General features: G+C 39.8%; 1 long non-coding RNA gene and 1 other non-coding gene across 2 annotated transcripts; both read right to left on the reverse strand.

The window, feature by feature from the left end:
- Nucleotides 1-5,174: 5,174 nt before the first annotated feature.
- On the reverse strand, nucleotides 5,175-5,246 carry trnat-cgu. Its single transcript has one exon. It is a non-coding gene; the product is annotated as a tRNA-Thr (tRNA).
- A 12,511-nt stretch (nucleotides 5,247-17,757) lies between these two features.
- On the reverse strand, nucleotides 17,758-21,113 carry LOC124465512. The gene is made up of 5 exons (XR_006955834.1): nucleotides 20,831-21,113; nucleotides 20,252-20,372; nucleotides 20,003-20,168; nucleotides 19,529-19,680; nucleotides 17,758-19,248 (listed from the first exon to the last, which is right to left on the reverse strand). It is a non-coding gene; the product is annotated as an uncharacterized LOC124465512 (long non-coding RNA).
- Between the last annotated feature and the right edge of the window lie 3,717 nt (nucleotides 21,114-24,830).

Genomic DNA, 24,830 nt, shown 5'->3' on the forward strand with positions numbered 1-24,830 from the left:
GGGTTTTACCCCGCAGCCTCCCATCGAAACCACCAAACGTCCATCAGCAGAGGCCATACACCCCCCCACCCGCAGAGGCAGTCCGGCCCTTTCTCTGCAAAAACGTCTTCATACAGGTACCAGTTCGTTAGCATCCTTGGTTCATATAGAGACTGACTCAGCCGGTAAGCGCCTGCCATCGTTTGGGTTACCGAATGGTCAAGCCCCCCTTGACTGAATCACGTCTCTTGAACCAGGATGCAGTTGAACCATCATGCGTCATGACCTTCATGACCTTCATGCACTCGCTCCGTTCCGGAAAGTAGACTTAGAGCAGTTTGTAAGGGAGAGAGAGAGTGTGTGTGTGGGTGTATATGTGTGTGTATGTGAAATGCCGAAATATAAAGCTTCAGCTTGCCATTGTTACAGAACGTTTTTCCCCAAGCCTTTTCTCAAAACACATTTAAACCTCAAGCTAATTGTAGCTAACTATAGCTAGCTCAGCATAACTCCCAGCTCAGGGGCTACTTCCATTTCCGTCTACGTCTACACAGAGGGCAGGATCTCCCCACAAAAAAAACATTGGGTGGAGCTAGGTATACACTAGCAGCTGCTTGCCATCCACTTCCTGTTGCTAACAGCCTTCCTAGCACACACATCGCTCCCCAGCTCCGCACAGAGTCTGAGACAGTGACTCCCTCCCATTCGCAAGAGAAAGTACCTAAATGACCACGTCACAATATTTTTTACCACCTAGCCACCTAACGTTACAATGGTAAAACTTTTGTATATCATATAAACACAGGTTTTCTACACCAAAAACCTTTGCAATCGTCTGCAAAAAGTTTGTCTTTCTCATCAGGTTTTCCAACAACAAAAACTTCATGGCACAGCCTGTTTCGTAAAAACTTCTTTTACTCAGGGTTTTTCTCAGAAAACCTCTCGGCACGCCCGTATCGTAAAAGTCGGCCGTCTTTTACTCAAGTTTTTCCACACAAAAAACTATTGGCTGAGCCTGTTTCATAAAAACTGCTTTTACTCAGGGTTTTTCTCAGAAAACCTCTCGGATCAGCCGTATCCGTGAGACTTCGTCTCTCACTCAGATCTGTCTAAACATTGTCCTAAGTAACAATAATTTCAGCAGAGAGACTCTTTTACTTTTAAACACAGAATTCAGATATAACTATACTATTAATCTAGTCAATCTTCTCGTTTCAATCAAAATGACTTTACTCAAGCCTCCCCTTTTCCGTAATTCATCTACCTACTTCCAAACCAGACAGATCACATTTCTTTGAAAAGATTCCCTCCTTGCCTCCTCCAACACCTGACCATAATACAGAGGTTATAGTTTCAGTGCGTCAGCTTTCAACCCCTTAGCATGTCGGCAGATCTCTGCCCAGATTGGGTGCTTCAACACCAGCCCTACAATGACAGTATCACTCCAACACGTTGCTTTCCCCGTGCTTGGTGTTTCGGCTAGTAATATTGTTGATGAACTTCCTACAACAGCTGAAAAGCCCATATATGCTGACTCCCCCACAGAACACCCAGGCCAGGGTCCTTGAAGTAGCACTTCAACTCTCACTGACCAGAACTATCCTATCCTTCATCCAAAGTTCCGGCACCTCTCATAACTACTATTTCCCAATATCTAAGTGTATTTACCCGAATCCAGCTGTTCTTGTCCTAATGGTCCGGTAAAAACCAGTCTGGAGAATGGTTTTAGTAACTGCGCATGCTTTTAACCACGTAGCTGCCCCCATAATCATTAAAATCCCACAACATTGTCACCGTCCCAGATCCCAGGATGATTGAGAGATCGTGGGAGATGGAGGGTTTGGCCGGGATGATGAGAAGTTCTGTTTTGGCGAGGTTCAGCTGGAGGTGGTGCTCGGTCATCCAGGCGGAGATGTCTGTGAGGCAGGCCTCAATCCTAGCTGAGATCGCCGTATCGGTGGGGGGGGAACGACAGGTACAGCTGCATGTCGTCAGCGTAGCAGTGGTAGGAGAAGCCTACCACTGGAAAGCTTTCTTCTCTTACGGAAAGAAAATACATTTACCAATATATGATTTGAAATACATTTTAATATATTGTAATATATTTTTTTCCATTACATTGACCAATATATTATATATGGAAATACATGGGATAATATATTGATGATAAATATATTACTAATATATTATAAACTATAATATATATTCATGTAATATATTGCAATATATTGCAGAATACAGCAATGATAGCCGTTTTCCATGTATTGCAATATATGGAACATTAATATATAATATATGTGGTTATAATATATGCTCAGCCCTCTCCTGTTCTCCTTGTTCACCCACGACTGTGTGGCAACGCACAGCTCCAACTTCCTCGTTAAGTTTGCTGACGACACAACAATCGTGGGCCTCATCTCTGACAGTGACGAGTCAGCCTACAGAGAGGAGGTTGACACCCTGACATCATGGTGTCAGGACAACAACCTCTCTCTTAACATCAGCAAGACCAAGGAGATGATTGTGGACTATAGGAGGCGACAGGAGGAGGAGCATGCACCCCTATTCATCAATGGATCGGAAGTAGAGAAGGTCAGCTGCTTCAAGTTCCTCGGGGTGAACATCAGCAATGACCTCACCTGGTCTGTTCACACGGACAAGGTGGTCAAAGCGGCCCGCAAGCGCCTCTTCTTCCTGAGGAGACTGAAGAAGTTTGGTATGGACTCAGTCATCCTCACTAACTTTTACAGATGCACTATAGAGAGCATCCTGACTGGTTGTATCACAGTGTGGTATGGGAGCTGCACAGACCGGGACCGCAAGGCCCTACGAAGTGTGGTCCGTTCTGCTGAGTTCATCATCGGCAGGAAGCTCCCAGCCCTACAGGACACGTTGCCTAAGGAAAGCCAGCAGGATTCTAAGAGACTGTTCCCACCCATCCTTCAGTCTCTTTACCCCGTTGCCTTCTGCAGGCGTTACCGCAGCATCCGGTCGGGCACACGCGGACTGGACAACAGTTTCTACCCAAGGGTCATCAGGCTTCTCAATGGACACTGGTATGGACATTTGTACTGCACACTAGTCACTTATACACGGTCACTTTCAGCTACTGGTTGCTCTTTCAGTAACATTAAACTACTGTACCTCACTGTACCTCGCCACCAGGCTCCTGTTTGATCATTGACATAGTCACTGATCTGCAAATTTGCACTATTGCACTGTACTCCACTTAAGTTAGAATAGGTTATAGGGTTGAAACAGGTTTTTTTTTTTTTTTTTTTGCATAAGGGTTAGTAAAGCGTACTATTTATTGTTTTATTTATCAAAAAGTTTTTGTGTTAGGGTTTGTATAGTCGTTTATTTGTTGCTATCTGTATATTCAGGAAGTTCACTTATCTAAGCTCAGCATAGATGTAAATTTGTTCCGTGTACTTATATTTTACATTTTACATTTAGTCATTTAGCAGACGCTCTTATCCAGAGCGACTTACAGTAAGTACAGGGACATTCCCCCCGAGGCAAGTAGGGTGAAGTGCCTTGCCCAAGGACACAACGTCATTTTTGGCTCAGCCGGGAATCGAACTGGCGACCTTCTGATTACTAGCCCGATTCTCCACCGCTCAGCCACCTGACTCCCTCCTGACTCCCACCTGACTCCCACCTCACTTATATGTTATGTTATGTCAGGTGCTTGCGTTGTCTTGTCTTAAGAATTTCAGTGCCCAGTCTAACCTTGTGTTGTTCTGTGTATCTGACAAATAAAAGACTTGAACTATATATCCCAAAATATATGCAATTATGTATTCATAAATAACCACCATAATCTATGCCGCTTTATATGGGAAAATGTATGGGTAATATATGTAAAGATATAGTGTCACATGTATGCTTCATATATGGTAGAATATATATTGTACAATGCATGTGTACATATATGAGAACATGCCCTTACATATATGGTGATATTTACATTAAGTCATTTAGCAGACAATCTTATCTAGTGACTTACAGTAAGTACAGGGACACACCCCGAGGCAAGTAGGGTGAATTGCCTTGCCCAAGGACACAGCTTCATTTTTGCGCTTCCGGGAATCGAACCAGTAAACTTCTGATTAATAGCCTGATTCCTTAACCGCTCAGCCATCTAGAAGGTATTCTAATAAGGTTGTCAACAGCAGTATTTCAAATGGAATTCCGATTCAAACAGTACCACCTGCTAACTTAAAATGTGCCCCCAAAAACGTAAATTCCGTAAGATTGACATTTATTTAGGGGGAAGTGGCTAATTCAAAAGAGGTTTGCTGGAAGCGATCATTGTCATATATTTCAAATATTTTTCCATATAATTTAACACATATTTAAAATATATTCCACAATATATTGAACACATATCTGTACATTTATTTCATGTATATCTTTCCTTATAATTAGGATTCCCCCGTCAGGAATAGGCTTTAAGGTGACTTCCCCCTGAAGTACCCTGCAAAGTTTCACCTTAATATGTGAAAATATGACTGAATTAGAGCTGTTTGAGCTTGGACCAAATGTGACTACGATTGCAATAGGAGAAACGTCTTATTTTATTATTAAGTAACTGAACACTGTAAGGTCTAGATCTTGGAATGGCTAGATTGGATGAGAGGGGTGCTGGTAACCGAATGGTTCCAGGTTCAACTTCAGACATTGGTGTTTTTTTTTTTAGAAAACAGTTTCAAGTTTTCTGGGTAATCCCGGTGTAACTATCTATTATGTCAATTATACAATATTTTGCCATTTTGAAGGAGGAATTCGCCATTGCTGCTTACAGCTATATTTTTTACATATAATTCAAATATATTCTACCATATATTAAACATACATGTGACACTCTATCTTTATATATATTACCAATACATTTTCCCATATAAATCGGAATACATTATGGTGGTATTTATAGATGGGGGTGGGACGAGAACTTGTCAATGGGAGGGAGGATGTTACAATAGAGGAGAAATGGGAGGGGGTTAGGGACAGGAGGTTGCGCCGGAAGGTTACGAGAGGAGGATATTAGCAATATCATGGGGATATATTAACAACACTGTCAAATTCAGGGTAAATGTCTATATAATCTAAATAGTAACCATGAAATTGGCCAAAGAGTCGAATATGTTCACTGGCATCACCTCTATTTAAAAAGGTGTCTGTCAATTCTTCCAAGGCACGGACGGGGTTCGAACCCGCGATCTTCGGTTTACGAGACCGACGCCTTACCACTTGGCCACCGCGCCTGGTGATATAGCTGCAATCAATAAACGCTTTAAGAAGTATTCTAACATGTATTTCGCATGTTTCCGTTGTAAATAAGAAAACTATTTGCAGTATAATTGTCTTTACATTTAGTGGTACACTTTACTCATCATGCTCACATTTCAGTTAGAACAAAAACTTGAGAGTAGCCTGACCTTTGTCCAATGTCAACTGCAGCATAGACAATGCCAGCGGTATGTACATTGTAATTTAAGTTAGGAAGTTGATCGTTTCTTGCACAAGTGTATCATATAAAACTGGACGTTATAAATATATCAAGCAATACATTATTATGTACTTGATAGGTGACACCCTTTTGCTGTGATGTGACCATCCCCCGACACCCGGATGTAGCAAGCTAGGATACATAGCTAAATTGATGAGTAAACAGAGCTAATCTCATTTAGTAGGCTATTTCAGTTTCGTTTAATAATGATAGCTAAGTAAAAGCCTATGGATGTGGTTTCTATTATATCAAGACATACATGCAAATGTAGTTATAGTCGCTTGGGCCGTTGTGCAATAAGCTATTTTGGTAAGTCAATTGATCAAGATAATAAACTTGGCTATAACAGCTAGCACGTTTTACAGCAAATATTTAGCCGTCAGGACAGTGTTCTAAAAGATTATACAGATTAGGCATTTATAATTCGTCGTTGGTAGGCTTATGCACTTGTAATTAGCAAGAAATTTACAGATGCATATAAGTCACATTTGGGATTTTAGCTCTGTAAAAAAAATGCTCTAGGCCTACACCTTCCATGTTAATGTGCGTAATTGTTAAGATCAGGGTTGTTAGTCTAGGGTGACCAGACGTCCGGATTTCGTCCGGACAGTCCGGTTTTCCAGCCCGTTGTCCGGACCGCTGTTGCGTGTCTTCCTTTTCGCCCTTTTGTCTTCCTTTTTTACCCTTCCTGCCCACTGTTGCAATGTACCTCTCGCGTAGGCTTTCCACCCGATACAGAATGAATCAGTCGATTTAATCGCAGAAAATCACAAAAAAATCACCCATTTGAATCAAGTAGTAGGGCACCTCCTGTCCTACCAGTAGTTTAGAAGGTTGGAATCACTCGATTTGTTTAATGATATGCCAAGCCGTGTGTCCCAGCTAACAAAATGACGTCCCCAGGACGTCCCCTGAACGTCCCGAATGTTATCAGGACGTCGCAAGGGAACGTCCCCATTACGTTTTTTTGTAGGGTCCCCTGAAAGTCCCGGGGACGTCGCAGACAAACGTCCCCGGGACGTCCATGTAACGTTCTCATAACATTTAGGAGACGTTCAGGGCGACGTCCTGATAACTTTCGCATACCAAATGCAGAATCAATTTCTCAACCTTAATTTATAGTCACATTTATGCATTTAATGGATATTTTTGGTATACAAAGTATAAAATGCATATTAGCCTATAGTGCAAAACTAAACTGAATGTGTTCACTTAAACTCAACAATGTAGGCCTAATTTAACTTCTTTATTTTTTTAAATCTACTTTAAGTATAACAGGCTACTGCTAAGTATTGTGTATTGTAACTTACTTATGTGTATGCTTGTAGAAGAAAAAACAATTTACAGTATAAACAAACACTTTATTCAAATGCATTTTAAAAGCCTGAATTAATTTTCGATATTTTAATTGTTTCAACCCCTCCTCATCCTCTCACTACTCCTCCTCGTCCTCCACCAGTTCGTCCGGAATCGACACCTGCAACATGAATTAGCTACAGTTCGACAGCAGATCAAATGCAAAGAACATTAAGTGGAAGTGTATTTTATCCATATGCTCCTGGAGTTATTTTTAGCACCGTAACAAGTGAAACGGAAAGCTTCCCTGAACTTCAGTATCCAAATATTCACAACCAACCACTAATCAACTTTCCTTCATCTAAGCTACTCATCGTGAACATTTGTCCGACGTAGCAACGTAACATATCATTATGATACTTTTCTTGCAAAACGTCTTGGTTTATTGTAGCTCAAGTCTAGAGATAACTGTCCAAAAGTAGCTTGCTAGAGTTAACGCTACTTGACTTGCTAGAACTGTAGCCTTCACCTGGCCAAAAGTAGCTTTGGCTGTTTTGTATTTTCTGTATCCTTAAAAACACGACACCAGTGTGTATGTAGGCATCCGATTTAGAGCTAGTGCTATAGAGAACATTGTTAGCTACTACTGTACAAATTAAGACGATACTGTACGATGTCTCAATTTAGCCGACTTAGAAAACCAGTGCCAACTCAAATTGGCAACAAATTAATATACATTAATTTTCGATATGGCTATTTCACGTTGGACAAACATAGCTAGATAGTAGAGCTAAAGTTTGTATTAAAACATATTACCTCAAATTCTGTCCTTCAGGTGGCCCACCTTCACAGGAGTGCGCTAAATTACTCTAAATTAGCCAACTAGCAGTTACACAAAAAACACTATTAAAAACACAATAACAAAGAACTAAACTATCAACACTAAAACTTAAGTTGAAGATATATTTACACGAATTGATTATCAAACGGTATTATAGCTATAAATGAAGGATGCGGGATCAAAAAGTTTTGCTGTCTCTCAACGACTTCTTCACTCGACAACAGGGTGCACGTCACGAGCGGTGACGTCCGCGAGAGATGTGCTGTAATAGGCTAGTGTAGTATGGGGGGTGACTATGGTGGGTGACAAGTATGGGGGGTGACTATAGAGTTAATAGGTGCGTTCGACATGACTCGACTTCATGCGGCGCCGCAGCCGGCTGCAGGCGGCTGACTTGAAAAAGTGCGTTCTGGTTAGACTTTTTGTCCGACTTGAGACGGCGCCGAGGACACGTCACTGTGACGTCGCCATCAAAGTACCATGAGATCGATTCGAGAACTAGCAGCTGTGTAGCCGAGCGCATTTTCTCAAGAGCAACTGCACGGGTTCAAGTGACCACACAGCTATTTCATGATTGGCCAGACTCACACACAACAACTTTGACACGTGTTTTTGCTGCGGTCTCCCGGTCGTGTAGATTCACCCTCTACAACATCCGGAAGATCAGGAGATACCTGTCTGAGCACTCCACCCAGCTGCTTGTCCAAGCACTTGTCCTCTCCAAGTTGGACTACTGCAACTCGCTGCTCGCCGGTCTCCCATCATGCGCAACCCGCCCTCTTCAGAGAATTCAGAATGCAGCGGCCCGTCTGGTCTACAATCTACCCAGACGCTCCCACGTTACCCCGCTCCTCATCTCCCTCCACTGGCTACCCATAACGGCCCGCATCAGATTCAAGACCCTGGTACTGACCTTCCGAGCAGTGAACGGGACTGCGCCCGACTACATCAAGTCTCTCCTGCAGCCTTACACCCCCACCCGCCACCTACGGTCTTCTTCAGACAACCGCCTGGTGGTCCCACCTCTCAAGACCGCCCGGTCCCAGCACAAGCTCTTCTCCTGCCTGGCACCCCAGTGGTGGAATCAACTCCCCACCTCCATCAGAGACACGGACTGTCTCTCCACCTTCAAGAGAAGGCTCAAGACGCACTTGTTCCGGGAGTACAATGGTACTTAGGAATGGTTTGCTGAATCCAACGCTAGTTTCCTCAAGGTTCACAATGACTCTTGCCTAGACTGTTGCTCTTGTTGGTTAGTGGTAGCTGATTTAAACTGTTGTATTCTTCTTTTTTAGTTAATCCTATTTTTATTGCTTTCCTACAGGTACACCTGCACTTAGAGATTAATGTTGTGTAATTTTAACTTGTTTAACTACATGCTCTTATGGTTTCTTCCCATCTTGTTGTTATTATCAGTGACCTATGCACTTTGTGAAGCTCTCTCTTGGAAGTCGCTTTGGATAAAAGCGTCTGCTAAATGAATAAATGTAATGTAATGTAAGATGCAAGAAGAATGAGAATGCAAGATGGCGTCCCCATTCATTTCTATGAAAAGTGCTCAGTGGCGCAGTGAGGCAAGCGAGAGCTCCTAACGGACTGCGCCATCTTTCCAGACCGACTCGTCCGGTCTTGCGCAGAAGCTTGTTCCCTACTCCGAAACTCGTGCATGCTTGCAACTAGCTGTATACGTCATACTTTGCGACAACCAGTCGCGAGCTTGTGAGCTGGAGCTAAGGCATTGCAGAAAACTGTCAGAATATGCTACAAGTCCGATCAAGAAGCAGATAGCTACATGTGAACTTTACGAAAATCAATACTATTAATACTGTACTAGTATTATACGTGCAGGGCCTATACGTTGTTCTTTTTGCTTCGTGTTTATAGTATAACTGCTTATGTATTGTGTCGGTTAAATAAACTGTAAACCTGAATATCTGGCTCCGTCGTTGGGCTAGCTTTGCAAAGCAAATTAAGCCTATACCTTTGTTACTATTATATTGATGATGAGTGTTGTTTACCATTACTAGCTTATTATTATTGCCATCGTTGTGGTGTTAACTGACTTAGAGTTCTAACAATATAATGACCATAACAATATTGACGTTATCAAACATGATTTATTCATCTTTGTCTTTGCCTCAGAATAACATGTCAACAATATATAATGACGCCGTAACATGCCACGATATTATACCTAATTATATTAGGCTATAATTACGTTTGTCAAGCCATGAGCAAAATAGCGTTCATTACAAAATGGTTAAATCTGCTTTAAAATAACTGAAATTAACTCTACAAACAACTATCATGTATGCACAACCATTTGTAAAACGTGCTACAATAAAGGCAGGCAGCTGTAGATTATCAAATCCTTTCTCCTTGTTCTCATTCAGCTCAGCAAAATCAGCGATTTGCTGATGCTCACTTTTGTGCTCGTTCATTGTTCGTATCCGCGAGCACGTTTCCTGGCAACTTTTCTTGACGTAAGCAAATAAATGGGCTGCTAGTTTACCCATTTCGGATTGGTTTCAATCTTAGCAAAAGTCAGGAAAAATTATTCTATGATAAAGCTAGTAGTATGAGCCAGGTTCGAGAATCGAACAAAAATTATTGGGGGAGATAGTTTTAGATATGTTGACTGGAGTTAATAGAATAAAAACGACCGGACGAGTCGGGTAGAAAATCGGAAACGCAATACCACCTACATCCACCGGGGCTGTTGCCTCAAGCTGAGAGTCGAGGGGTGGGGGCTTGGGGGTGACAAGTGTCCTCGCACACCAGAACAACACACAACCTTCATAGCGAAGGTATGGCGAGCGGAAAGGGACATGGATAACCTGCCTAAGGAGACTGTCGTTTGACATCTAATTCTGGATAAATTGCTACGTCGTCAGACCTATTTATGGATTACGTACTTGTGGATAACGTCGTTGCCATACTTTTAAGTACATTTTAGAGTAAATTTATAGTTATAAAGTTTTTGCCAGTTCATCATTTTGGAGCTTTTAACACGAAGCAAAGGCATTGTCAGAAGATGACTAGTCGTAGCCCGACATTAAAAACATTTTATAGTCGGTTGACTGATCGCGTTGTTGTACCCAGTCAAAGGAATAAACACACAGGAACATCATGAACATTCAATGGTCTAGCCCAGTTATCCTGGCAAAACATGTAACATAATGTTCTATATGTATTGCCAGGACACGGTCCAAGTAGCCTAGGCATACGTAAAATTGAAAGCTAATTTGTTTGGAATGTCTAGGCTATACTTGATGTTACATGTTGATGTTTAGCCTATTCAATTTAACAACTTCAGAAGGACAAGACAGGCAGTGGATAAAATACTGGTTGAGAATGTCTATTGTGGTGCTATTACTAGAAACATTGGGACTCCAGTTCCAAGAGTGGATGGCGGGAGAAGCCCATATGAAAGTAACAGCCTATTCTATCTATTGCTAGATAGGCCTACTAACTAGCCTGCCAGATCATTTAGAGTTGGCCTTAAGTTTTCTTCACTTTACATCTATGGACTAAGTAGAATAACTGATTTATAGCCTAGGCCTTATAATAAGATAGACCTGTATAAACGATTAGGCTAATATTTTGCTAAACATGTAAATCGAACTAGGAAGAGAGATCATATTTCTTCCATTAATAGCTTCTCTCAACTGCCTCCCTGTAAATACAGAATCTAATAAAAAATCCTTCATCTCACCTACAAAGCACATTGATGGTTGGACACCATCATAATTTATAGAGCTTGTAAGGCTGGGTGTCACCCTGTCCCCACCTCTCATTCTAAAATCTGGAGACAGTCTCTGCTTGATGGGACTCACTCGCAAGGCCCCACGTAGTGTGGTCCGGCCTGCTAAGTTCATCATTGGCAGGATGCTCCCGGCCCTACAGGACACACACGATGCCTCAGGAAAGCTGGCAGGATCCTAGAGACTGTTACCACCCATCCTTCAGTCTTTTCCCCCTGTTGCCTTCTGAATGCACATTGACATGTATATTGATACATTGTCGACACAGTCACTAGTCATTTTACACATTACATTGGTTTTCTTCTTCTAGTAGTCATCATGAACTGTGGAAGGGACATTGCGGCCTTTTTTGCCCCAGTAAATAAAAAAGTTACAGAAACATAGGTATTGAGAGAGCTGAGGAGCTGGAAGACACCAGTACTAAAGGTGCAGACACCTGCACTGTATAGATCTATAATAAATACGTTGAATTTATCTTGAACTTGTACTTGGTGATTCATTTCATTGACTTGGTACATTCACAGCAATTGGGTACTATCTAATACATCTTCAGTATTAACCCTGTAAGTTGTGAATTTAATGGTATAGAATCATGTTTAAAGCAATATCAATAGGCTAGTGACAAATAAACTTTGGTATCCTGTTATAACAGTGTGCTAGGTTCTGTTAGTGTAGCGTCCACACAAAAAATGAAAACCTTCACTGATGGTCTGAATATGTTTAATTTGCTGTCTTGCACTTCTACACCAGAGCTAAGCAGAAAAGTGTAGTCAGAAGGCAAAATTATCAATTAAAACTCCATTAGCAGTAGGCTACATTCATTAGTAATTTATTAGAACCACCAAGTTAGCAAACACATCAAACAAACTCAATACAACTAGACTATACTGTTGCCACATGTTGGGAAATAACCAAATACAAGCAATATAACAATTGTAATGAATGCAAACTTTACAAGCACCAAATACACTGTATTGTGGTCACCTAGAGTCTAGGTTTCCCAAAGTTAGGGTCGCGACCCAAAATGGGTCGCATACACATTTTTATTGGGTCGCCAAATGATAAAGAAAAAATGCATAACAATTATATGATATGTGACATAATTTTCCTAATTAAAATAGCAGGTGAGCGTTCTTTTTGCTACATTCAGCACAGATGCTGCGTGCAAGGCGGTATACCCTTCCCCCTTCTCACGATCCTGGTCCCGAGTTCACCTGCTCTTTTGTGGAGTCTTGGCTGAGGTAACATTGACAGTGTCTTCTGTGATTCCCTTGGCATGCAAGATGTCGAAACAAAATTACAACTAAGGAAGAGTTTATAAACGTTGGCTTCACCAAAGCCATTCGAAATGCAGAGGAGAGGCCTCAGTGTTTTGTGTGTCTGTTAGTTGCAATGCCAATGGTTATTTTGTGACTAAAATGTATGTTGCTAGCTAGCTAGCTAACGTTGCTACTAGCTAACTTAACATGTAGTGGCGACAGCCAATGCCACGCGACATTCCGCCCCTGTTGTCCCAAATGTGGATTAGCCACAAAGTGCATTTATTCACATTTGTTTTGACAGCGGAAGAGTCATTAACGTGTGTGTTATGTTACAGTAATATAGGTTAAAGGCCGTTTCACACGACTCACGTATGTTCTGCAGATAAAATGCATGGGAATTAATTAAAGAAAACAGACCAAACGGCGTCATTGCACTTAAAATTAGAAACCAAGTATTTTCTCGCGTCTAAGCGCGCAAGTCTGCTCAAATGAGCTGATACTACATAACAGAAAATACTCTGTGTCCTACGAAGGAAGGACATTGCATGTCGTGCATTTTCTTCAACTTTTTACTTTCGGTTGGTCTTACTTAGCACATTTGAGCTTTAGTTTGTGTGCATGCATCAACTATTGCTTGATAATAGTAGCCATGTCAAGTAGCCTAGACCATAGAGATATGTGTTAATCCGATCAGTACAATAGGCTGTTTTGAACTGTTGAATTATTAAATTGAAGACAATGTAGTTGATATTACCACTGTTAAAAGCTAACTTATCAAGTTATATTTGTATTACAAATAGTAGAACACTCACTCACCTCTGAAAAATACTTTTCACCACGAATTGCAAAAAGTTCCTATCAAATTATAGATGTTATGGCAATTTATGTAGTATTTTTATGTTTGGGTCCCAGGGAGACACCATATTTTTATTTTGGGTCTCGAGCAAAATAAGTTTGGGAACCCCTGACCTAGACTATTCTAGGTTGTGCTTCAGTGTTCAGAAGTTCACAGCTTCTTCAGTTGGCTAAATACTACTTGAGAAAGCATATGTTCACAGATGTCAATAGGACATTACAATTACCTGAATGACTTGTAGTGAACGGGAGGTTATGCCTGTTCTGATGATGGCATAAACCATGTTAGATTGTTGGCTCTGAGCATTGTTTGGTTCTCTTTTCCCTGTCTGTTTCTGTGTCTTTGTTTCTGTTGCAGGATGGCAGGCAGGTAGAGGAGCTGTGATTGCTGCAAAGGTACACCTGTGATCTGTGCCTCGGTTCTTAATAAGCTGTGCCCTAATATGCTTGGTCTCTCTATTACTAGCAGGAACATCATCACTGTTTGCTTTTTAGTTTGTAATGATTCTCTACACACTACACTTGCACTGATCCCACATCCACTCCCTACACTACTAATTTACATGACCCTGACATCCAACTGTTTCTTTGTAAGCCCTTTTTATTGAATAAATACACTGTTATCCTTATTTTCTGTGCCTTGTCACTGCCTGAAGTGCCTACGTATCTATCTATTCTTCCTTCATATATGAACCCGGTTATGACAGCTTTAAACAAGCACTGGTTGGCTACACACCTCATGCCGGGCTTATACAGCCACGCACTTTGAAAGGTTTAAATGATTATATCCACATATCAATGTTTAATTATTAAATGTCAAAATGTTCCAAATGTGAATAGCCTACAAACAAATAGCATACTACAGGCTAGAGGCGATTCTAGGTTTTAAAACATGCTCAAAATGAATACTGGATCTTAATGTATAATTAATCATTAGAGTACAACAAACCATGATAGAACATACAATTCTGACATCACTTAAACATGTTCTAAAAACCTTTAATCGTTTGTGTACAATAGTTTGAAAATGTAATTTTTTCATCCCAACAGTAGGGGGTGCAAAAGCACCCCCTGCACCTGTTGTAAAATCCTCTATGCTACAGACTGCACAGTTGGCTACTCTTACACTATAGCTCTCAATAAAGACATTTTAACATATTAAACATGTAGCTTTGCGACTTTATTTCACTCAATAAGGTTTGAAAAAACAAGTAAGTGACAGTGGCGATGTAGCTACTTAGTATGTGTGTTGTTTGGCGACGACGGCTTAGTGACGACGTACTTATCTCAGACGTATTTTGTATACTTTCGAACATGCATCGCCGCGACGTCGCCGCCGGTAGACGTTCCTTACATATCGAACGCCAACTGTGCCAAAACGTCTGAAATCACGTTTGTGTACACACGTCCGTTTTTGACGTCTGTACACGTTTTGACGTCTGTACACGTCCGTTTTTGACGTCGGTACACGTTTAAAATTGGGTGCTACCACTTCATTTTTTTCTGAGGGGAAACCAGATAACGATTATTGCAAGAGTGAAAACCTGTCCACACTCTACCAATCTTGATTGAATTAAGGTTAAGAAATAGGCTAATATAAATTGGCAGTGACATTATCAACAACTGTAGGCTATTTTGTAAGTTACTGAAAAAATTATTACGTTTGTATACTATATCATATTCACATTTCGAAAAAGGTATACATTTCAGTTCGTTAAAATGCCCACTAGATGGCAGTGTGTGTGCACAAATAGTAAGGGCAGAGCCTCTGGTCAATGTGATGGGTATAGCCAAGGATAAATTGTGGCGCAACAGCAAGCAAAATAATATTACAATAAAACAGGTTAGGAATACACAGGGTTGAAGACAGCTGGACAGTACACAGAGAAGCCTTAGTCAAGAAATAAAACACGTAATACCCATGGCAATATACAAGTAATATCCAACACAGGGAATGTAAAATATACTTTTAATGTAATTGAGAGTAAATGAAATGTACAGGGTCTGTTTTTTTCCCCAAGATAGGCATGGGAACTTATCAGTAGTAGTGGTTCCCAACCCTGGTCCTCAGGATAACGACCCATTCATTTGAATCAGGTGTGTTGGAGCAGGGAAACATCTCAAACATGCAGGACAGGTCTATAAAGGATAGAGACTTGTGTTATGCTGGGTACACACACATATTTTTTATGTGAAAAATGTGAGACCACAAACTTGAGGACAAGAAAATCCTAAATGTAACCTTTCTGATCCTATAGTGTGTGGTGTTTGTCCTTGGGGTTCCCCTCACACATCATGATTTTGGAGCGGCTCCGACGTTCTTCCGAGCAAGTTCGGCCACTCTTAACACACCTCACATCAAGGGAAAATCAGATAAAATAATCTGCAGATAATCGGGACATAACCTAGGATTGTCGGGACATTACCTAGGATTGTCGGAAGGGGGAAATCGGCCCCAAATCAGCCCAATTATCTTGTGGTGTATACCCAGCATTAGTCAGAGCATGTTTGAACAGAGTTGTAAATTAGTGGAGCAAGGAACAGAGTGCCATTAATTAAACCTGAGCAAGGAGGGCATTATTAATGGCCCAGATAATGTGATCAGATTTAATCTCCATGCTGCTATGTTGCATTGCCTGAGCAGCACCTTTGGCCAGAAATCTGGTGCATTCCTTTGCCTATTTGGTAGGCTATTGAATGTTTGAATCCCCTCTGACCATACGTGGGGCATAGCGCACACATTTTTTTTTTCACTCATACTTTGGTGGTTGTAAAATTTCAGCATAATACTTTTTCATGCCAAAACTAATCTTCAATAAATGTGTATATGACCTTTCATCAATTATTTACAATCTCTTTGCATGCTCTGCGCTTGAGTCATTAAAGGCTATGGTTGCATTCATCGCTGTTCCCAAGTCGAGGTGCATCATTTTTGTAAAATGAATGACACTGAACAGTTTGCCATGAAATGCTTGTTTTGTTGACTACAAAAACAAATTGTAGGCTTATGTGTTGCATCAGCAATAATTGGGAGCTCAATCAGTTGTCAATTATTCAATTAACATGTGTAGGCTTCAGAGTCGCATATGTATGCATAAAGTTGAACACATTGTTTATGAAATGTCTAAAGTTGGCCAATTTAGATTATGTAGGCCTACCTTAATATTATAACCCAAGGGGGTTAGTATAGCCTATTATGCAGTGTACATAATTTACTGTATATTTAAACATCAGTTCTCTGCTTTTTTTTTTTACTGTCGGAGACCGAACACACGACAAAACAAGGCTACAGCAAAATATAGGTTATTGACTTGACTAGGAATTAATTAGCCTACGCACTATAGAGGCTTAATTATTATTGTTATAACATGTATATATTACATATTTCCAGTACAGCTAGAGCTCGCCTTTCTCTACACAGAAGATGGACTGGCCAGGTTCCTAAATGCAAACACGTGCGCGCTGGTGTTATACTTCAGAATCAGAAGAGATTTTATTCGCCATGAATGTTTGCACAAACAAGGAATTTACTTTGGCAGGGAGGTGCATACATTAAATATATAGGAATATTGAAACTTAAATATGTGGACTAACTATACAAAAGGAGCAAAGTCTAGCTAATACTAAGGGGGGTCTAGCTAATACTAAGGGGAATACAAAATAATATATAAGTAGCCCTAAATTACAATAACCTAAAAATACAGATAGTGCAAACGATACAATAGTGCAAATTGCAATGTGCAGGGTGTCATTGTGCAGATTGTGATTTAAAGTCAGTATGAGTCCTTGGCCTTGTTAAAGAGGCCAAACAGCGGATGGGAAGAAACTGTTCTTGTGGCGTGAGGTTTTGGTCTTGATGGACCGCAGCCTTCTGCCGGAGGGGAGTAGCTGGAACAGGGAGTGTCCAGGGTGGGAGGGGTCGGCCACAATCTTCCTCACTTGCCTCAGGGACCTTGAGGTGTGCAGATCCTCGAGGAAAGGCAGATTGCAGCCGATCACCTTCTCAGCAGTGCGGAGATACGCTGCAGTCTACTTACCTGTGGGTGAGACTTATGACACCTTTAAAAGGTGTATCTTGGAATAGGTTAGAATAGGTTATGCAGATCAGTTTGGGGAGGACTTAATGTAGTCGTAAATTAATTTTATCTTACATGAACACATGTGTTTTGTTCTGTTTAAATGGATGGATTTCAAAGGCGTAGTTACATAATGCAATAACATTAAACACAAAAAAAATTGTATATGGTCTGCTCATCTTTATTACATTGACGTGATTGAGACTGCTTACTCATTCCAAGGCCTATTGACAATGTGATTACAACAGTTAAATTGTGTGTATGTGAACTGTATTTAAGAAAGGACATTGAGGACCTGATCAGTTCCCAAACTGTCTATCTCTACCAAACAATTTGTGTGTTGCCTGAGATGTTCCAACTGTTCGTCACTTGGTTGAAATTGGTTTAGGGGAACCACAACTCTTTGTAGCCAGTCAAAGGCAAGTGCAGCCGCCCCTCGGTCAGCCACCCCCTGGAACTGGCTGCTCCAAATATACCTTGGATACCATTGTGATGTTGCAACTGTTGTGTAAGACAACCTTGCACAAAAATTTGATATGGTGACGTGTATCTGGCAGTCCTCAGGTCACGTTTTATAGGAGGCAGGTAAACAAAGTGAAGAGCCCAAAGATGCCTTTCGTTGTTGGGATTAATGATTCCTTCATTTTCTATATAGATATGTAAACAAGGAGTGCTAGACATCCGTTTCAAGTCTAATTGTCAGGTACACAGAACACCACAAAGTCAGACTGGGCACTGACATTTTTGGGACAAGACAATGCAAAGCAACCTGGCATAACATAATAAGTACTTAGATTACATTTATGATAAGCTAAAAAAATATGATAAATTATAAACCTCCTAAATATACAAAATAGTATACACTATATTAGACCTCTAATACAGATAATGACCTATACTAACCTTACACCTATACTAACCTAAGACAAGTGGGGTACAGTTAGTGCAATATTGCTGATAGTGTAACCAGTAGCTGAAAGTGACAGTGTGTAAAGTGACTAGTGAGAAATGCATCAATGTAAAGTGGCTAGTGAGAACTGTCCATGTAAATAGTCATTCAGAAGCCGGCCAGCCCTTGGATAGAAACTGTTGTCCAGAGGGCAGCGGGGTAGAGACTGAAAGATGGGTGGTAGCAGTCTTTTAGAATCCTGCCAGCTGTCCAGAAGGCAGCGGGGTAGATACTGAAAGATGGGTGGTAGCAGTCTTTTAGAATCCTGCCAGCTGTCCAGAAGGCAGCGGGGTAGAGACTGAAAGATGGGTGGTAGCAGTCTTTAAGAATCTTGCCAGCTTTCCTGAGGCATCGTGTTTGGTAGGTGTCCTGTAGGGCTGGGAGCTTCCTGTCGATGATATACTCAGCCGACCTGACCACACTACGTAGGACTGCGTTTTTTTTGTCACGCCTCTCCAGACATCGCCCCACAGTCTTTCAATGCGTTGATTATGAGTGCTCCCTCGGGTTGATCCTCAGAAGACATCCATGAGGAGACAAATGGCGTTGTTTTCCCCTCCATAGTCAGATCTGACTCTGGATGGGACACCAAACTGGGCGACTGCTTCCGAAAACAGGTCCATTACAATGTCACTTCTGTTGTTGTTAGAAGCCTTCAGGAAAACCACCAGTCGGCTGAACCCATCGATTCCTCCATGGATTACAATCCTCCGCCTAAGAGAAGAAGGAAGGGAAAACGAAAGATTTCAATTGCACATCTTATTTTATAAATAACAAAAAAAATATGAATGGCTTGAATGCAGCTAAAATGATTTGTGTACATTTCTGTGTAACATGTTGGGCGTTTAACAGAAAGAAAAGTCCAACCTCTATTCCATTCATGTGAAGCTGAAAATCTTATTTTAAATTCAAAACTAATAAAATAATCAGCTTGTCATTGGCTAGGGACACAGTTAGGGCAAATTAACGAATCACAGTAAAACAAGCCACTTACTTTAAGAGCTTGTGGTTGCGATCAAGATGCCACAGCGAATTTGACCCTGCCACTCAATGTGTTCTCCTCCGAAGCCTGTGGGACATACTCCGCATAGCAGCACCTTCAGATCAAGTGCATCATCTGGTCTGTAAAAGATGAAATTGTGCTGTCTATGGAAGAAAATATATACATATTAGGACTTAGATACATTTTTTACATTCATTCCTAGTAACTCTAAATAAAACTATGCGTTTAAGGAACAGTGACAAGGTAGCTATGTGGTACAAGCGCATGACAGTTTTCTCTCCAAAGATATGGGATATGAAAGAGTTCTATCAAAGTATATAAATTTCTTCATGAAATGTATAGAAAGCATAATTCTGCAGTGTTTCATGTGCTTTGTAAATAATCAAAATAATTGTGTAGGGCTCAGTGAGAAAGGGGTCACATTATTCAGATCTCTCCTGAACTAGTCCTTCAATTGACGCATACCTTAACCGTTGGTTCACTGTTCTTCTTGAGACACCGACGATCTCCGCAATCTGTTTAGCAGAGAAGTTAAAGGACAACAACATCTGCAACTGCTCTTGGGCGATTTGGTAAACCGGCCTTCCTCCAGTCTGTCCTCCCATTCGAGGTACAGTGAAACCAGAAGCAACTGCAATTCAAGAGAAAATGTTAGAGGCAGCATGTTTTGAATATTGCTTCTTCAGATTATGTTTAATCTGACGAGTACATTACCAGGTTGTTGTTGTTGATCGTTGGCTTCCCGAACTAACTCGCTAATGAGCAAAAGCATCTCATCCACCATTGAAGCAGTCGCCCTCTGCTCCAGCGAACGCTCGTCGCCATTATCTCTAACCTGTTAGCATGACAAAATATATTAGTGGTAGGCTAACTACAACAAAGCTTGTTTAAATAACTCTGAGCTTACTGGCTTCAGTAACATAACCGCATTCAGTAACACAATATTCAAAGCCTTATAAGGTCTAGTTTAGCGGCGTTAATTTGAGCTTGCTCATTATTAAAGAGTTAGCACTACAAGTGTGTGGACGAGTGGTAGGCTAACTACAACAAAGCTTGTTAAACAACTCTTTGAGATTGCTGGCTTCAGTAACATAATAATCGCATTCAGTAACACAATATTCAAAGCCTTATGGTCTAGTTTAGTGGCGTTAATTTTATCTCGCTCATTATTTAAGAGTTAGCACTACAAGTGTGTTGACGAAAAGTCAGAAGCCCAGGAGGACAGGACTAGCCAAACAGCTATCCAAACCAAGTAACTTGGCTTGACGTTACTAGCGTTAATTGATAGCTTACCTGGTTAGAACAGTCTGTATGGAATCCTGGTCATCTGAAGATAAAAGTCGAGTACATTCTGAAAAAGTCTGGGCACAATTGTTGAGAAAGTTTGTGGTCGTAATTTTCTGAGATTTGCCTCCACCAGAATTCGAAATCACACACTAAGTGTTTGTTTTCTTCGTTGGTTCTTTGAATGGCGGTTAGCAAACAATGTATAGGTGCATCATCGCCACCTATTGGACTGGAGTATGATACCTGATAAACCGCACAAGTGGCTCTCCCCCAGACAAATGGACTGTCCCAAACACTAAATGATAGCTACTTAAGAGCCCACATGGTCACAGTAGGACTACGTACAGCCTCGCGCAGACACTACATAAAAAGGGGGGTAGCTATATTGAAGCCAACCAATAGCATGGATGGAATGGAAGCATAGATGGTTCAAACGTCTACAGACGTCAATAACGGACGTGTACAGACGTCAAAAATTGACGTGTGTACACAAACGTGATTTCAGACGTTTTGGCACAGTTGGCGTTCGATAGATATCAACCTACTGACACGCGCGAGCTTGGGGAGACGCACACACTATGGAAAGCCAAAAGGGTCATATGTACGCGTAATTTTAACGTGTATTTTTGATTGGAAAACCGTTTAGGAAGCGCCTGTAGCTGTTTCATAAGCGGCTGCAGCCGTAAATGTGCAGGCGAAAGTTACACATGAATGTACGCGTTAGTTAAGGCTTGCAGGCGTTAAATAAACGCCTGTATATTTACACGTGCATTTGGAGGCGTTAAATAAACACGTGTATATTTACACGTGCAATTGAAGGCGTTAAATAAACATGTGTATATTTACACGTGCATTTGCAGGCGTTGAATAAACGTGTGTATATTTACACGTGCAATTGCAGGCGTTAAATAAACGCCTGAACGCCACATGCAAATCACTGCCCACAATTTCCCTAGCTCCTCCTGCAGTTAGCTGGGCTTGTGTGATTGGATTCCTCCCTGTATTTTCAAGTACCATGGCTCCTCCCCACTGGAGAAGCGGCCGATTCAAAACAAGTTTAGCCCAGCACAGTCAGAAGTTTAAGATGGCAAGAAGGAACTTCCTACGAAACTGCAAGCAGACCCTAAATGACTGCACTCGGCTTTTGACCGAGGTGAAGTTAGTTTCATATTCGACATTCGACAATCGTCTCACATTCGGAAAACGCTACTTTGCAGCGCCGAGTTAGGGACCGGGTGAAAATTACCCATACAATTTTGAAAAATGATGACATTTATAATATTTGTATGACTATAAAACCTCAAACAAACAGCAGAGCATTCCAACAATGTCTGACCTACTTCCACACCCTTTACTTTTTCAATAAACTTTTTAAATGATAGAAAATCGCTAATCTCTGAAAATAGCATGACATCCTTGCAAATCTCAAAAACTTTTCCAGACTTGTTGAGAAAAATCTCAAATAAACACCAGATTATTCTAATGATGTCTGGCCTACTTCCACACCCTTTACTTCTTCAATGATATATTTTAAAAAATGATAGAAAATCGCTCGTCCCTGAAAATAGCATGAAATCCTTGCTAATCTCAATATCTTTTCCAGACTTGGGTCAAAAAATCTCAAATATACACCCGATTATTCTAATAGTGTCTGTCCTACTTCCACACCCTTTACTTTTTTAATAAAACCTTTTAAAAAATGATAGAAAATCGCTAATCTCTGAAAATAGCATGAAATCGTTGCTAATCTCAATACCTTTTTCAAACTTGTTTCAAAAAATCTCAAATATACACCTGATTATTATAATAGTGTCTGGCCTACTTCCACACCCTTTATTTTTTCAATAATGTTTTTAAAAAAATGATAGAAAATCGCTTATTTCTGAAAATAGCATGAAATCATTGATGATCTCAATAACTTTTTCAAACTTGTTTAAAAAAATCTCAAATATACACCTGATTATTCTAATAGTGTCTTGCCTACTTCCACCCCCTTTAATTTTTCAATAATGTTTTTTAAAAAATGATAGAAAATCGCTAATCTCTGAAAATAGCATGAAATCGTTGATAATCTCAATAACTTTTTCAAACTTGTTTCAAAAAATCTCAAATATACACCTGATTATTATAATAGTGTCTGGCCTACTTCCACACCTTTTACTTTTTCAATAATGTTTTTAAAAAAATGATAGAAAATCGCTAATCTCTGAAAATAGCATGAAATCGTTGATAATCTCAATAATTTTTTTAAAACTTGTTTCAAAAAATCTCAAATATACACCTGATTATTATAATAGTGTCTTGCCTACTTCCACACCCTTTAGTTTTTCAATAATGTTTTTTAAAAAATGATAGTAAATCGCAAATCTCTGAAAATAGCATGAAATCTTTGCTAATCTCAATATCTTTTCCAGACTTGTGTCAAAAAATCTCGAATATACACCTGATTATTCTAATAGTGTCTGACCTACTTCCACACCCTTTACTTTTTCAAAAATGTTTTTAAAAAAATGATAGAAAATCGCTTATCTCTGAAAATAGCATGAAATCCTTGCTAATCTCAATATCTTTTCCAGACTTGGGTCAAAAAATCTCAAATATACACCTGATTATTATAATAGTGTCTGGCCTACTTCCACACCTTTTACTTTTTCAATAATGTTTTTTAAAAAAATGATAGAAAATCGCTAATCTCTGAAAATAGCATGAAATCGTTGATAATCTCAATAACTTTTTCAAACTTGTTTCAAAAAATCTCAAATATACACCTGATTATTATAATAGTGTCTTGCCTACTTCCACACCCTTTACTTTTTCAATAATGTTTTAAAAAAAATGATAGTAAATCGCAAATCTCTGAAAATAGCATGAAATCTTTGCTAATCTCAATATCTTTTCCAGACTTGGGTCAAAAAATCTCGAATATACACCTGATTATTCTAATAGTGTCTGACCTACTTCCACACCCTTTACTTTTTCAAAAATGTTTTTTAAAAAATGATAGAAAATCGCTTATCTCTGAAAATAGCATGAAATCCTTGCTAATCTCAATATCTTTTCCAGACTTGGGTCAAAAAATCTCAAATATACACCCGATTATTCTAATAGTGTCTGGCCTACTTCCACACCCTTTACTTTCTTAATAAAACCTTTGAAAAAATGATAGAAAATCGCTAATCTCTGAAAATAGCATGAAATCCTTGCTAATCTCAATAACTTTTTCAAACTTGTTTCAAAAAATCTCAAATATACACCTGATTATTATAATAGTGTCTGGCCTACTTCCACACCCTTTACTTTCTTAATAAAACCTTTTAAAAAATGATAGAAAATCGCAAATCTCTGAAAATAGCATGAAATCCTTGCCAATCTCAATAACTTTTTCAAACTTGTTTCAAAAAATCTCAAATATACACCTGATTATTATAATAGTGTCTGGCCTACTTCCACACCCTTTACTTTTTCAAAAATGTTTTTTAAAAAATGATAGAAAATCGCTTATCTCTGAAAATAGCATGAAATCCTTACTAATCTCAATATCTTTTCCAGACTTGGGTCAAAAAATCTCAAATATACACCCGATTATTCTAATAGTGTCTGTCCTACTTCCACACCCTTTACTTTTTTAATAAAACCTTTTAAAAAATGATAGAAAATCGCTAATCTCTGAAAATAGCATGAAATCATTGATAATCTCAATAACTTTTTCAAACTTGTTTCAAAAAATCTCAAATATACACCTGATTATTCTGATAGTGTCTGGCCTACTTCCACACCCTTTACTTTTTCAATAAAACATTTTAAAAAATTATAGAAAATAAATCGCTAATCTCTGAAAATAGCATGAAATCTTCACTAATCTCAATAACTTTTATGGAACCCCATATATATTTCAAACTTGTTTCAAAAAATCTCAAATATACACCTGATTATTATAATAGTGTCTGGCCTACTTCCACACCTTTTACTTTTTCAATAATGTTTTTAAAAAAATGATAGAAAATCG

The sequence above is a fragment of the Hypomesus transpacificus genome, unplaced genomic scaffold (assembly GCF_021917145.1).
Source record: "Hypomesus transpacificus isolate Combined female unplaced genomic scaffold, fHypTra1 scaffold_52, whole genome shotgun sequence".
Lineage (NCBI taxonomy): Eukaryota > Metazoa > Chordata > Actinopteri > Osmeriformes > Osmeridae > Hypomesus > Hypomesus transpacificus.